Source organism: Rattus norvegicus, chromosome 4, assembly GCF_036323735.1.
Source record: "Rattus norvegicus strain BN/NHsdMcwi chromosome 4, GRCr8, whole genome shotgun sequence".
In the NCBI taxonomy this organism is placed as follows: domain Eukaryota; kingdom Metazoa; phylum Chordata; class Mammalia; order Rodentia; family Muridae; genus Rattus; species Rattus norvegicus.
Genome location: NC_086022.1, coordinates 13,367,447 through 13,383,534, shown reverse-complemented (window position 1 = coordinate 13,383,534; position 16,088 = coordinate 13,367,447). Strand labels below are relative to the sequence as shown.

Below are 16,088 nucleotides of genomic sequence, written 5' to 3'. Positions count from 1 at the left end.
CCACATGTAATAACACTCAGTGCTCTGTATTTCCAGAGATCACCCAGTTTGAATGAATTCTTAGCAATTGGTACAGTGACAAATGGAGAATATGAACTCTGTTTTTGTTGACTGACTTAAGATAAACGATGTAATATAGATGGTGATGATGACGAATGATGGTATGTGCTGAGGGTAAATGCTGAGGGTCTGTCTGAGGGTATGTCTCAGGGTATGTCTGAGGGTCTGTCTGAGGGTATGTCTGAGGGTATGAGCTGAGGGTCTGTCTGAGGGTATGTCTGAGGGTATGAGCTGAGGGTACGTCTGAGGGTATGTCTGAGGGTATGTCTGAGGGTATGTCTGAGGGTATGTCTGAGGGTATGTCTGAGGGTATGTCTGAGGGTATGTCTGAGGGTATATCTGAGGGTATGTGCTGAGGATATGTTTGAGGGTATGTCTGAGGGTATGAGCTGAGGGTACGTCTGAGGGTATGTCTGAGGGTATGTGCTGAGGGTATTCTGAGGGTATGAGCTGAGGGTATGTCTGAGGGTATGTCTGAGGGTATGAGCTGAGGGTACATCTGAGGGTATGTGCTGAGGGTATGAGCTGAGGGTGTGACTGAGGGTATGTCTGAGGGTATGTGCTGAGGGTATGTCTGAGGGTGTGCCTGAGGGTATGTCTGAGGGTATGTCTGAGGGTATGTCTGAGGGTGTGTCTGAGGGTATGTCTGAGGGTATGTCTGAGGGTATGTCTGAGGGTATGTCTGAGGGTATGTCTGAGGGTATGCCTGAGGGTATGTCTGAGGGTATGAGCTGAGATGTCTGAGGGTATATCTGAGGGTATGTCTGAGGGTATGTCTGAGGGTATGTCTGAGGGTGTGTCTGAGGGTATGCCTGAGGGTATGAGCTGAGGGTATGTCTGAGGGTGTGTCTGAGGGTATGAGCTGAGGGTATATGTGAGGGTATGTCTGAAGGTATGTCTGAGGGTATGTCTGAGGGTTTGTCTGAGGGTATGTCTGAGGGTATGAGCTGAGGGTATGTCTGAGGGTATGTCTGAGGGTCTGTCTGAGGGTTTATGCTATTACTATTTCAACTTAACCTTCTAGAAAAGTAATATCAATAAACAAATTAAAATGTCTCAGTGTACCTAACCTGTAGAACGGTCTGCACAACTACAAACTTTTATTCATGGAGCAACATTATAGAAGCAAAGTTAGAAAGAACAGAGAAATTGGGTGGCTACATTTGTTTCACATCATTACTGAGATTTATAGTATCCAGGGGTGTCACATTTCCTGTGTCAGACCATAAATGTAAATTAGAGATGTGAGGCACGCAATAATACAAGGCCTTGGTTAGCCTAAGTAATTTTCTCCTACCCAAAGTTTTCATTCCATATGAAAAATCACATATTTCTGTCATTAATTTAAGAAAATCCACAGAAAGAAGCCTCATTATCCCAATGGGTTTGTGTCTATTTCCCTCTGTAATATGTTTCAGGACAATTTATTAGTCTGTTTCTTTTTCTTTTTTTTTCTTTCTTTCTTTTTTTTCTTACAAGAACACTAACATGACAGGCAGACTTGACGCCCTTTGGGAGATGGAGGTCTCAGTATATTTTCATTATGTTTCTCTCTCTGCTCCCATTAGTGGAAACTGCAGAGTTATGGGATATCTAGAGACAAACGCACTGCCATCCAGAACAGAGATTCATCTCTTTCTTCTGTGTCCTGGGGGCTCTGAGATAGTGGCCACAGAGGCAGAAGAGTGTGTAGTCTCCATTTGTGAAGAGTTAGAAAAGACCTTGGGAGAAGAGAGGTGCACAGGGACATTCGAGAAGCAGGAGGTATTTTACACCTAAGAAAATAACCATTTTTGAAATATTAGAGTAGCTTGTCAGCTTTGACTATTTTTTTCAGCTTCCCAAGAAACTAGGATGAGCAATTCCAGGCAGTGACTGTCATTGTCAGGGTAGTGCCAAAATTAGAGAAATACAGAACATGTCTCACTCAGAGGCACCACAAATAGAGCTGCTTTGGTAGCTGTCAATTAGCAAAGGTTAATCAAGTCAGAAGAGCCAGATGGTGGAGAAGTTGAAGACTATAGATGTTCTGTCCTCCTTAAAACACAGGGCTTCAGCAAACCCAGGAGAAATGGGTCCTGAGTTCTTCTGTAAGTTGATGGGATCGCTGTGGAGATCCACCAGAGACCACTGCTTGGACATGGGCTTAAGCCAATACAAAGTCACATTAGCCTTTCTCTTGGGGAGCTTTTAAGCACAAAATCCATGTTCTGGGTTGACACACTTCAGTTAACAAGAACAGTTAGCCAGAAGCAGAACTACAGAAGCTAAAAAGCAAGGCTAGTATGTTTCGAGACTTTCCAAGAACTGTGGACTTTTTGATGGATTAGGCCTTGGTTTTAGTTTGGCAGGAGGTGCTGTCTACGTGCCGAGTTTTACAGCCTGAATGATACCTTCCATCATGGAGTCAGTCGTGCTAAGGTCTGGGGCCCTTTTACATGTTAAAATTTTTCCTTTAGATTCATAGAGCAGTTGGACTCCATCTTCACTTATGTAAATTTCACGAAATGGCTTAAACAGGGCACCTTGCTATCTTAGCTGCTTTTCCTGATGCTGTGATTAAAATATTGCAAAGAAAGCAGCCGCAGGCAGAGATGGTTTATTTTAGCTCACAATTTCCAGTAAAGTCTATTGTGACGGAGAAGTCTTAGCTGTCAAACTCCTCCAAGAAGGCTGGGGAATCTGGGTGTACTGCTTCTACAGTTAGAAAGGAGAGAGGGGCAAATGCTGATGGCCCTTTATGCAACTGAGAAGTTAAGCTCAGGGAAGGACACCTGCCACTGTTTGGATGGGTCTTCCCACCCCAGCTAACCGAATGAAGATGATCTAGTACAGTATGGCTGGAGGCCCTCCATTGGTGTACCCAGCAGCCAGTCACCTAGGTAATTCTCATATCTTGTTGATAATTAATATTAGCCATTACATTGTCTAGATCATTTTAATAAGTGGGCATTTAAAATGTTCTGCTCCCAATTTGAAAAATAAACCAGAGATCTTCGTCTAAGGAAGTAAATACCTGTGAACCAAGGTGCAGTTTGGAATGATGTAATTATTTCCTTCACAAATAGGAGAAGTGGCTGAATACGGCTGCCTTCAGGCATCAAGTTCAAACTGCTGATTCTCAAATACACGCCCTGTGCGCCAAGAAACAGACATAGTCAGTTATCTGTTGCCTCGTGTGCATAGTTTCTCGTTTTATTCCAAAGCCTAGAAAAACCTCTTGTTTTTACCACACAAGTCACGGGAACTTAGAAGAACACATCTTCAGGTTTTGATACAACCATGAGCTCAAAACTCACATATTTGAAAAGTCCATTGTAGCTGAAGTTTGCTATATAGTCTGGCGTGATGATTTCTTCTTCCCTTTCAGGTCTCTCTGTTCCTTTGTGTTGTATATTTAGGATAGGGAGTCTGTATAAGTAAGATGTGAGAACTGTGTGAAAATTATATAAAAATAAAGTTTTGCTCAAGACAGCTTTATTCATCAGCTACAAATAGATGTGATATTTAAATACTAACAATCGTATCATAGTTTGCACGTAAGAATAATTTTAGAAGTTAAGCTTAAAAAGGAAACCCAATTGTCAAAATTTCTGTTGACAGAAGGGTATCTTCCTACGTGTAAATTTTTCCATTCTCATGAACTTTCGGGGTAACAGTGGCTGCTTTCATTCTATACGTAAGTCAATGACGACAACAGCACTCAGCTATCAGGTGATTGATTGACCTGCCAGGAGGTCCCTGCAGGTCTAGATGACTATTACTAAAGGTCAGTGTGTAATTGTGGTTGTGATTTTCAAAAACAGAAATAGCTAACATTTAAATCGCTGTGGCCCAGTGTGTTGATTAAGTTTAGCATCTCTGGTTCAAACAGAAATGTTAATTAATTGCAAAAAAAAGTGAAAATGGTGTACCTCGTAATTACAACCTTGTATTTGCAAGCCTTTGACATAAAGTACCTTTGGATATGTTCTATTTCTGCTGATTGACCTTCTCCACTCAGAAGCTGGGAAATGACATCTATAGATAGCTAAATAGAATTTCCAGGTTTTTCCATCTGCAAACACGGGGGAGCTCTTTCATTCCTCAGACATACACTGAGACACTGAGGCAGAAGAAGGAAAATACAGTGGTCTTGCTTGTTAAGAAGCCCCAACTTTAGTCAGGAAAGGCATTTGCAAATGTGTGTGTGTGTAAGGTCAAACACACATAGAAATTTATCTGGAGGCTGAAGAAGCCTAATTCTTGGTTGGTGGGCAGGGAGTCTCATGTTCCGGAAGCCTGTAGGGTTTGTGTAAAGACATGAGTATTTGAGAGTATTAAGAAGTTGAATTTGGTTAGAATGGGTTGAAGGATTAGGGAGGACCCAAAGAAGAGAATAGAAAGATGAACGGAAACCAGGTACCTTAGCCATGGTGCTGAGCCTCAGTAAATACACGTAGATCGGACCACACAAGCAAGATCAATTCTACTCATAGACTTTCTCCACATTTCTCACCTTCTGCCAGGCCTCAGGTTACCGACTACCGAGCTGCTGAAGGGAGTGTAGAGTACTGCAGAATTTCGAGGGATAATTTACAACAAACCTATGTGTCTATGACAGCGTGGAGACTGTTAAGTGATAAACTTTCAGGTATCAGGTTTGAAGAGGGACTGACTAGAGACAACAGATGTGCAGCGATACCACATCCGTTCAGAATTCTTCAATATGGCTCTTGTTTCCATGGGTAGCCAGGGCATTCAGATTACAGAGCACCTGTGTGTCTTTGTTTATAGCACAGTTTCTTCAACTTGCCACACCAATTGAAGGTCCTCCTGACCCCTAACCTTTTGAGTCACTGCCATTCCAATTAATATTTCCCATTTGGCAGGAAACGACCCAAGTAGTAATCAGTTCCAAACTTCATTTTGGCACAGCCTCGAGACTTTTCCCACCAGTGTGTTTGCCTCATGGCTGACTCACACCAGAGTTCTCTAGTCTTTGATCTGGTTCCTGATGGGAAGGAGGTGATCATACCGTGGGTTAAAGCCAGCACTAGGGTAAACAGACAGCAGTGCTGTGGGTTCTGCCCACTTAACTGGTAGAGCAAGACTCACCAACCGGATAGCGAGAATGAAGGTCGGAATGGCGAGGCTTGGTGACTCCTAGGTTGAGAGACTGAGAAAGGGAAAGGCTCTCCAGCGTATCAGGGTCAGGAACCATGTGCTGCTTGTCTGCTAAATACTTATGAGTCCTGTGGTCAGGTTTCTTGCCTTGTCTCATCTTTTAGACTTTGTGCATTCTTATAACTCAACCTTCACTGCTTGTATGCTGGTCTCCTTGCTACTCGAATGTTCTCACTCCATCCCGGTAGTAAGAACTCAATGAGTATTCACTGGATAAATGAATTGTGCTTGTGTTGCTCCACCTTACGTATTTTCCAATACTTATAATTCTAATACTATACACACACACATATATGTTCTCTCTATATATAAAATATGTATATATGTGTATATAAAATATAAACATATTCTAATGTAATATATACATTAGCCTATTTTCGAACATGGAGACATTTATGAGTCTGAAATTCAAGATTATAGTCATTTTTGAGTCGAGCATTATTGGTGGCAAATTGATGAATACAATATCAGCAATGGATTAGTTCACTCGTGGAAAATATATGGAGAAGAAGGGTAGTAGGGTGTCAATAATACTGATGAATTGAGAACAGGAAAATGAAGTTGGGTAAAGAAAAGAGTAAAGGGGAAGGCAAGAAAAAACCAGGGAATATGGATATGAACAGTTTAGATGAAAAGGCCTTTTTCCTCTGGCCATCCCCAAACCGCAGGGTGTTACCGTTTGAGTATAAAACATAGGCTTATGTACTTGAACACCTAGTCTACAAGTTGGTGGCACTGATTTGAAAAAGTTGAGGTGATTCTAAGAGGTGGAGCTTCATTGGAAATGGAGAGTCACGGAGGGCAGGCCTTGAGGTCGCACAGCCCATCACCTCTTCCTGCCTATGCTCTGTCTGCCCTGGTGCGGTATGACTAGCCACCTCATTTCACCCCTCTACCATGTCTTCCTGGTCATGCCAGACTGTATACCTTCTCAAACCGTAAGCTAAAACAAAGCACAGCTTCCTTAAGTTGCTCTTGTCCGGCGTTCTGTCACAGTGATAAAATGGAGAGCTGACGTGTGAAGTTGGAGTCTGTATTTTACAATGATTGAGCGCATAGGAGAATTTAATAGGCTTCTGTGTTCCCAGAAGGAAGGACAGATGGTTCTGACAATGGATAGGTGTGAGCGGGAGTGGAGTGATGGTGTTTGGCACCAGTCCTGTGTGACTGTCACCACTTTCCAGGTGAGTACTTTGGCGGGTCACACCTGTACAACGGAAATTTAGAGGTACTGATTCTGAGAGGGAAACTGTGTCCACTATAAAACAAACAAAGTCTGTTTTACCACAAACTGTGACTGCTATTTGCGCACCTCTGAGAGCACCCATGATGGAGAACCGCCATGTTTGCAGTTGACTCTGATTCTAGAAAAAGGTAATGCTGAAGAATTGGTGCATGGAGGGATGTATTTGAAATGTAGATGACCTGCTATGATATCATTTGGTACCTCCGTGCCTGTTTTAATGGTGAACGAAAAGCTGTAGCAAGCTCCTAAGAGCAGTAAACCAAGAGCAGCAGAGCTGCAAGCTGAGGATGAAGCCTAGGATGATAGTGAGGAAAGGCTGTGACGGCACCAGTGGCACTTGGAGACCAGAGAAGCAACATGGTCATGATTCATCAGTCTGGTTGTCTTGCTTTGTTTCCCCATGTGGCATAGTCCATCAGAGCTTAGAGGGCTGATTTAGAAACATGAAGAAGGAGGCCCAGGTGGTAGCCGTTGTCCACTGCGTTAGGTTCCTGGAGACACCGTTCATGTTGCTCTTTGGAGAAGGTTTGTTGAGATGCTTGCCAGGAATGCTATTTGAAGAGGGTGTTGATCGCTAGGTCCCCTCAAGGATTGACTCAACTGTCCTCAGGAGGGTCACTTAAGGTCATGACTCTCTCCAGTCCAGTTAATCATTAATTGACTTAGAAGTATAAAAGTCTGGACATCTTCACCCAACCCAGGTCATGTGGAAAGTCTGTTCTAGCCTCAGTCTTCCTTGTGTAGTTAGCCAAAGCTGACACTAAGCCTTCACCACAGCCTCAATCTCTGTCATTCCAGACCTGCTTCCTGCCTTTCCCTTCCACAGCTACTAATATCAAGGATTCTTTTCAATAAACCATGCAATAAACTGCCAGATTCTGCCAGGATGTCAAAGGATGACATTTCTGTTGTATACAGTCCTGCATGCAGCTTTCTTCACACCGCTGTTCCTCATACTCTCAGGGATTAGCTGTCCTCTTTAGGGATCCCCTGCTGTTGGTCTCCGTTAACAGGGTCCTTCAGGTCATCTTCTAGGTAGAGGTCCATCAGATCTGACATTGCCTTAGTCTCAATAATCTACATTTTCTCTGGTATTACTTCTCTTGGGTAGTGGAGTGCCAGAATGCACTGTTTCTCTCTGCAGGGGCTACATTTTTCTCAGATCACACAGAAGATGAATCAATTCCAATACATGCTTAGTGCACACCTAGTTCTACAGAAACATGCAGAAACATCATTAAAGAGTTTACAGAGATAATTTAAGTCTTTTCCCTGGAGAACTTACAAAGATGTGTAGAGGTAAGCAGTTTCCTCTATGAGCAGAAAACCCTTTCAGGTCTGCACATATAGCATGCTCCCTACCCTGGGAGCCCAGCTTCTGCTATCAGTTTCAGAAGTAACATTCAGAGAGGATGATTGATATGCCCCAGCACATATGTCCCTGATCTTCTCAGCCACAGAAGCAGATTCCCATCGCATCTTCCTAAATGTGCTTCATTCTTGAGTCTAGATGCAGAATAACATTTATTATCCTCTGAGCTACTCTCACAGACTGGCGTATGAGAATGGTATTTGTCAACTGAAATTCAGGAATAAGAACTAGTCATGGAGACAGTTCTATGTGTTAAGTAATTCCTAGAGAATGAGCGGCACTCAGAGGCCATTTCACTGGCCCCTATCTCATCACGGTGTGATGAAGGAAAGTCAGTATTCTGACTTTGGATGAGCAATGTTCCATATTGTACATTGCACATATTCTATCTATATAAGTATATTAATTATATATTATTTTTATGCTATAACATCACAGGATGTCTTTTCTGGAGATCAGCCACATTACTGATGTACATCTTAGGCTTTTATTTTACTAGAGTAACGGTTTTAATTCCGCCCAGGTGAATAGGGGGCTGCTAGAACCTGATGACTAGTTGAAAAAATAAATATAAAAATGCAGCTTCTTGAGCTGGCCAACTGAAAGCGCGTGAGTTCATTTTATTACAAAAACAAAAACATAAAACTAATGGTCTTGATCACATAGTCCACAGTCACATGTGTTTTTGACAAAACCATGTTTTAAATTCTTTCTGAAATGAATGACAGTCCTCTATGGATCTAATGCCTGTCAGACTTCATTAATTTCCATAAGCTGCTCTTTTGACTTTCTTTGCTTAAAGAAATGTAAACTATTATTTTGCTATTATGTTGCTAGTGCTTTCTAAAGAAACTGTTACAATGATTCATGCAACATTACAAGTGTCTAATAAATTCTAATAAATTCAGAAATCTCTGTATGTTGACCTCAACTGCTTGCTATTTGTTTGCTAACTCACCGAGCATTGATGTAGTATCGTACTCCTTGCTTTATCTCAGAAGTCCAAGAAAGTGTCTGGGACATTGTTGATGCTCTGTAAGTATTTTCTGGGCCTAATTTAGCCAAATGGGAAAGAACGGAGGTCATTAAGATAGGGTGGATATTAAGAGGAAGCAGATACAGAACTGAAGAGAATAATCAAAGTAAAACAAACGTGGAGGTAAGTGGCCAAGTAGAACTTGTAATTAATCTCAATAAGAGAAAATAGAGACATTACACCATCTGGACAATGCATCAATTCCCAGAGCAGCCAAGCCTCCAGTGGAAGAGGTTCTAGGAAGAGAAATGGAATAAGGTTCTTAAAACCCTAAACAACAAACCACAGAGGGCACATATTAAGAAAGAAGAGTCCTGCGCCTCACCTGGTAGCACAGTACACATGGTCCTAGATGTGGGGGTCTGCAGGTTAGCTGGCACTGAGGGTGTGAGCGTGGAGGGCAGGCCCTGCCTCTTGCCTGTTGGACAGTGGTGTAGATGAGGGAGAGATGCCATCCTCTCCTCCCTCATCCCTCTCCGTCTATGGCACGTGGGAAAGCTGCCCCCATGCACCTCGCTGACTGCCACACTTGGGAAAGAATGAGTCGTGTACTTCATCTGGGCAGCAAGGCAGAGTTGGTTTCAAGGTTTGCAGGTGAGCTGGCTCCCTGGGTTTGGAGAGCAGAAGAGCCAGTAGGCTGTCCAGTCTAGATACCTCTTAGGCCCAGATCCAGGGCTTTGAGTTGGCACACCCCAACATCTACCCCATAGATGAACCGCTTGAGTGCATGAAGAAGCCAGTCCTACAGATTCAAACCTAGGATCTCATGACACAGGTCAACAACAGGAAAGCCGAGAGGCGTTCCAGTAAGGATCCAGTATTGGTAGAGTAGTAGAAGCCTGTATCAGACCAACGAGTCATGACAATGAATATTTGCAAGCAAAGAAATGCAGACAAAAAGGTATACTGTGGGGCACCCTGGGACACACTATAACTTCCATAAAGAGTTTATTTTCCTCTTGGTGGAGAGGTGGAACGGATGGTGGGTGAGTATGAGGGGTTGGGAAGATGAGTGGGATTGGGGTTCATGATGTAAAATTCACAAAGAATCAATAAATAAACAAGTAAAAGCAGAACCTTTGAGTATTACTCTTTAGCAGACAATACCTGGGAATTTAGAGAAGCCATGTGCTACATGTGTGCACCAGATTGAGAATTATGACATCAGCTACCTGACTGCTGGCATGAGATGCCCGTTAGGAGAGGTTGCATTTGGTCTATTTCTGTACTATAAATGAATTGACTGGTTGGGATTATGTCACCCAATACAGCCTGGCCTGATGTGGGCAGACTAGGCAGATGGGACAAGTTTGTCAGCTTCTAAACGTTCTCTTGCATTTGGCTTCTCAGGGTCTTTTGATTACTCTGTGCATTAAGTCTCGACCTTGATTGAAGTATTGCTTTCCTCAAGCTACGCCTACACTACTAATCTAGCTCTCTCTCCCATCTCTTTCCACACGAAATTCATCTCTCGTTAGAGGCCCCCCACTTAAGTGTCAAGTCAAATTACAATTCCTACTGCAATGATCCACCCTGTGCTGTCATTCATGGCTATGTGTGGCTTCCTCCATCAGAATGTTCTCAGGCCATCAGATTGCACTTTTCCTGAAACTGGGCTTGCTCTTTTCCTCATTTGCAAGGAACTCTTCAGTTTCCCTAATAGTTATTTTTAGTTTGAAATCAGAGTGCAGTTTATGGAAGTCCTAGCATAGGGATGCAGCGACTCATTGTCCTAGTTAGGGTTACTATTGCTGACGTGAAACACCATGGCCAAAAGCAAGGGGAAGAAAAACTTCAACTTCCACATTGTAGTTTTTCGTTGAAGGAAGTCAGAACAGAAACTTACGCAGGATGGGAACTTGGAGACAGGAACTGATGCAGAGACCTTGGAAAGCCAATGCCTACTGGCTTGCTCAGCCTGCATTCATAGAGCTTGGGACCACCAGCCCAATGCTGGTCCTTTCACAATGGGCTGGACTCTCCCCCATCAATAAGAAAATGTCTTTCAGGCCTGTCTATAGTCCGACCCTATGGAGGCTTCTTTTCCCTGATGACTCTTGTGTCATGTTGACATAAAACTAGCTAGGACAGTAATGTTTGACATGTTTGCCTGGGAATATGGTTTCATACTTTCTGGAAGGCCATGCATCCTATAGTGAGGAAAAAGCAGATGCATCCATATTCCACAGTATTGGTCATCAATTAAAAGGTTGGCTCTTTGAACCCGGACAGTTTATTTGTTTGTGCATTACTCATGGCTGTTTTCATGTAATAGTAATGCTAAGTAAGTACCACACAAGCTAAACCATGTGGGCCAGAAAGCACGATATTAAAGCTATAAAGTCAAGCTCCGTATAGAAAATGTTTGCTGACACGGGACCTAGAGCTTTTTCATTTGTTTCAGCCTATCTGGTCTCTTCCATTAAAATGGAGGCTGCTCAAGGGCATTTGGATTTCTGCGCTGCAACCCATTACAGAGAAAATGTAGGGTTTCTGATTGAATGACAGGCATTCATCCTGACACATTTTTAAGTGTGCCAGTTGAGCAGCAAAATCTAGATATGATGCATATTTTATGTGATGGAAAGGGTGTTCCCCTGCCTCTTCTCCACACATTAATTCTTATTCCGTGGGGATACTGTCAAAAAAATTCCTTGAACTTTCTTGAAGTAGTTTTAAGGCGCTTCCCTCCTTGAGGGAAGGCTGCAGCTTCTGTCCTACTGTAGGACTTGGCACAGAGGTGTCTCTAGACACGAGTAGTGAAGTGAACACTGACTGAATGAGCATTCTTTTCTGGTTCAGATAACTTTATTTAAAATACGTTGTTTGAAAACATATGTAAACTTGAATTTCACAAAGTTCATAGCTCCATGGTTAATTAAATAACACCCAGGCACATGCTTGTTTAGAGAACACCCTTGTAATTTCAGGGAGATTATCTAAAAGCAGAAACAGATACAAGGGGTTCACTGGGCAATTCTGGTACACTGCAAAAAACTCTAGTCTGCTTCCGAAGCAAGAGGAGCCTGAGGGTCAAGGGAAGCAGAGGCAACCTCCACATATAACACAAACCTGTTTCAGACATTGGCTTTGACCACATTTTTTCCTTCCTTCCTTCCTTCCTTCCTTCCTTCCTTCCTTCCTTCCTTCCTTCCTTCCTTCCTTCCTTCTTCCTTCCTTCCTTCCTTCCTTTCTTCCTTTCTTCCTTTCTTTCAGTTTCTTTTTCTTTTCTCTTTTTCTAAGGTATGTTTTTGGCTGTCCTAGAACTTGCTCTGTAGACCAGGCTGGTCTTGAACTAAGAAATCTGCCTGCTTCTGCCTCTAGAGTAGTTGGGCATGGTAAAGCATGCCTTTGGGAGGATCTGTGAGTTGACAGCCTGGTTAACTAATCGAATTCCTGGACAGTTAAGGCTACACAGAGAATCCTGTTTCAAAAAACAACAAACAAAACAAAATAGATATTTATTTTTTTATGGACCTATCTTCTAAGGAATGGCTAGATTCTAATACTGTGTGTGTGTGTGTGTGTGTGTGTGTGTGTGTGTGTGTGTGTTGGGGGGAAGAGCTTTGAAGGAAAGCAAGTCAGTCACCTTGGACAGGTTATTCTCTACTGTTGCATCTCTGGGCTTCTCTTGTAATTGTTGATTACATCTGAGAAATGGGGGAATGCTTTTGGGGTAAGTAAATGTGATTAAGTAACAAACTAATTTTGATTATTCCTGCCACAATACTTTTTCTTACTGTTTTTTCTCTTTTTCCAGGCATTCATGGTTTATATTTGAAATTCCCCCTAACTTTCTACATTCCTTTTTCTCCCCTATAGCTAAGGGATTTAAATAAATTCCAGGTAGATTTCTTGTCCCCACATACTCTAGAGAACAACCCATTTTCCATGCATTTGATGTCTGATTTTTGTCTATGTTAGAGAAGGAAAGTGATCTGGATAGATTTACACATGCTAAGATGTTAACAGCTTATCTTTCCCATTTTCAAAAATGACTATTTATTCACCCAAATGAATCAGAGATAAACCAGTCAGCCTCCACTTTAGGCTTGAAAGTCATCTTAAAGTAAAGAAAAACTAGGTTCATGCTTGTTTATTATTAAATCTGTTTGTCAGATTTGTCACCTTAACTACAAAATGTTCTGTGCTGCCAGTCCCAGGAAATGTCAACTATGCCTTTGTTTCAGAAGAATATTATGACCACCTGTTGTCATGACTACCTTGTTATGTCCACCTTGTAACCACATTGTTGATCAGTTGTTATCACCACCTGTTATTATGACCACTTTGAAGGCCTCAGATACTGAGTTCTGTGTGACCACAGAAGGGATGTCATGATACAGTTCCCAGCCCTGGAGCAGAACCAGCAGGACATGGGGCTCCATGAGTGTTAACATTTGTTTGTATAATAATGTATATATTTTATGTCATGTTCTTCCTTTGGGAAATATGCTCCCTTCCAAGGTTGATGATTCTATGATAAATAGAAAGAGCATGATCCCAGGAAGCTAGAATGCTGAAACCTTCAAGACAGCTCTTAAGACTGTGGGAAACAACTCTGAAAACATGAGTCTAAGAATACTTAAATCAGTGTAAGAGCTGTCCTTTGCAGAATTTCTCAACTATGCAAAATATAAGGATGCAATGTGAATTGTATGAGGACAATCACTGACTTAAAAGAATAGAGACAGCTACACTAATTAACCTGCTTGTCAGAAAGATATTAGGAAGGAGATAAAGAGATTTAGAGAATGGTTATCTCAGGTCAAGATCCCACCCAGTTTACAAAGACAGGCAGATCTCTAAGTTCATTTGGTATGTTAAAAAGAAATGTATTTGCTGTCTTTTTCTAAGAATCCAGAGTCTAAGGCCATAAAATGCTGATTCATGGGATAATCAAAAGAGAACCTAGGGTAAATGACTGAATTAATATATAAATAAAAGACTGAGCTTTGGTCTTCAAGAGATAAGCTGTCTGGAGAGCAGTCGTAGTTCTTTTTTGGAATTTGTCTGGCAGTTTTTCTGACTTCGGTTGAAAAACAAAAATGGTATGTAGAGAGCTAACACAGCTCTTTTAGAATTTTTCTAGCAAGTTTTCTGTCTTTGGTCAGAAAACCAAAAAGCTACTTAGAGATCTATCTTCAGCAAAGAGCTGTCTTGAGAGCCACCTGGAGCAGACTACAGAGCTGTCAGCTTGCTTCCCATCATTGACTTTGAGTTGTTTCTTCTGCCACTCCCAAACCCCCACTTCCTTAGGACCCCCTCTCCAAGGCAAGGCTGATTCTTGGCACACCCAGACAGCAAGTTCTTAGCACATAGGAAATTTTACTACCTGGTAGGAGACAAGAGGGGTGAGTTCCTCTAAGTTAGACAACAACATCAGCAAGTGTTTCTTTCTGCAGGAGTGTGGGTTTTTTGTTTGTTTGTTTTTATTTTTTGGAGAAAATGGGGAAGTCTGTGTAGGATGAGTTGATAAGTTCTGATTGGACATATTAGTATAGCCAAATAATTCATTTTGATTGCTGGACTGTTGTGTTTTGATAGTTGGACTTTGGCAATCAGCCTCAGGAATGAGTCAGGCATAAGAAAGAGGCTAAATAAATAAGAGAATAGACATTGGCTAGCTTTAGAAATATATTTAACCTTCTATCAAGGGAGAAGGAAGGGGTGAGGTCAAGATCACCTGGCACTATGTTTCCAATGTTTGGGCTTGTTAGAGAGTCCTTCATACCTTGAATCGTTGTAAGGCATTTGGAATTTTTTTTGGAGAGAGAGAGAGAGAGAGAGAGAGAGAGAGAGAGAGAGAGAGAGAGAGAGAGAGAGAATGCAGAGGAGCTGTTTTTGGGATAGAATACAAAAGTTATGTTAGCTTTGGAAAGGATATCGCTTTTTAGTAAGGGGTGCATAGTTCAAGAAGGAAAGAAAGAGAGTGGAAAAATGAAATTCTGCTGAAGGGAAGTGGAGGTAAGATTATATCTACATCTATATCTTTATCTCTCTTTCTTCCTTCCTTTCTTTCTTTCTTTTTTTCCTTCCTTTCTTTCTTTTATTTTTCTCCTCTCCTCCTGCATCCTTTCCCACCTCCCCTCTGCCCCTCTACTCATTCACTCCTCCTCCATTTCTCTTCAGAAAAGAGCAGGCTTCCCATGGAGTGCAACCGATCCCAGCACATCAAGTTGCAGTAGGACTAGGTTCATCCTCTTCTATTGAGGCTAGAGAAGGCAACCCAGTAGGAGGTGACATCTCCTGCTCCCACTGTTAGGAGTCTCACAAGAAGACCGAGTTATACAATTGTAACATATGCACAAGGCCTAGGTCATATGCACAAGGCGTAGGTCATATACATGCCAGCTCCCTGGTTGGCAGTTCAGTCTTCGTGAGCCCCTATTGACTTAAGTTGGTTAATTCTGTGGGTTTTCTTTTGGTGCCTTTGTTGACTGTAGCTCCTATAATCATCCCTCCTCTCTTCTGTAGGATTCCTCAAGCTCCACCTCATGTTTATCTGTGGGTTTCAGCATCTATTTCCATCGGTTGCTGGATGAAGCCTTTCTGATGACAACTGGGCAAGGCACCAAGGCACCAATCTTGAGTGTTAAGATGGATCAGAAAGGGTAGTGGAAGGGAGGCAAGCCTGTAATCCTAGAACTCAGGAGGCAGAGACAGGTAGATCTCTGAGTTTTAGTGTTGGCTTACAGACAATTCCCCTAGGTTCCTCATAGGGACCTAACAATAGTTTGTACCCTTGTCTTACAGCCATTGTGGGCCAGATGCAAGCCAGGTGCAGCAGCAAAGGCAGTGTATAAAGAGGACTGCTCACTACCCTCCCCTTCCTCCTCCTCCTCCTCCTCCTCTTCCTCCTCCTCCTCTTCTTTTTCCACTCTCTCTCTCTCTCTCTCTCTCTCTCTCTCTCTCTCTCTCTCCTTCTATATCCCTACTTTATCTGCCCTCATGGCTGTATCTGCCTCTACACCTTCTCCACGTTCTCACTCCCCTCCCTCCCCTCAAATAAACCTCCCTTATACAAAGTTGTCTTAGTGGGACACCTTGCCATAGGTCAAATTCTAGGACAGCCATGGCCACACAGAGAATGTTGTAGGGTCCTGAAGTCACCCACAAACCATACAAACAAGATCTCAGTCTGACAGGGATGGTATATTGAACACATACCCTAAGACTGATCGCTCAGAATTTGGGACTGAGGCTAC

At 42.4% G+C, this 16,088-nt stretch overlaps 1 non-coding gene across 1 annotated transcript; it reads left to right on the top strand.

Annotated features, from left to right (window-relative positions):
- Positions 1-13,941: 13,941 nt before the first annotated feature.
- On the top strand, positions 13,942-14,003 carry LOC120102614 (U7 small nuclear RNA). The gene has a single exon (XR_005504244.1). It is a non-coding gene; the product is annotated as a U7 small nuclear RNA (small nuclear RNA).
- Positions 14,004-16,088: the final 2,085 nt, after the last annotated feature.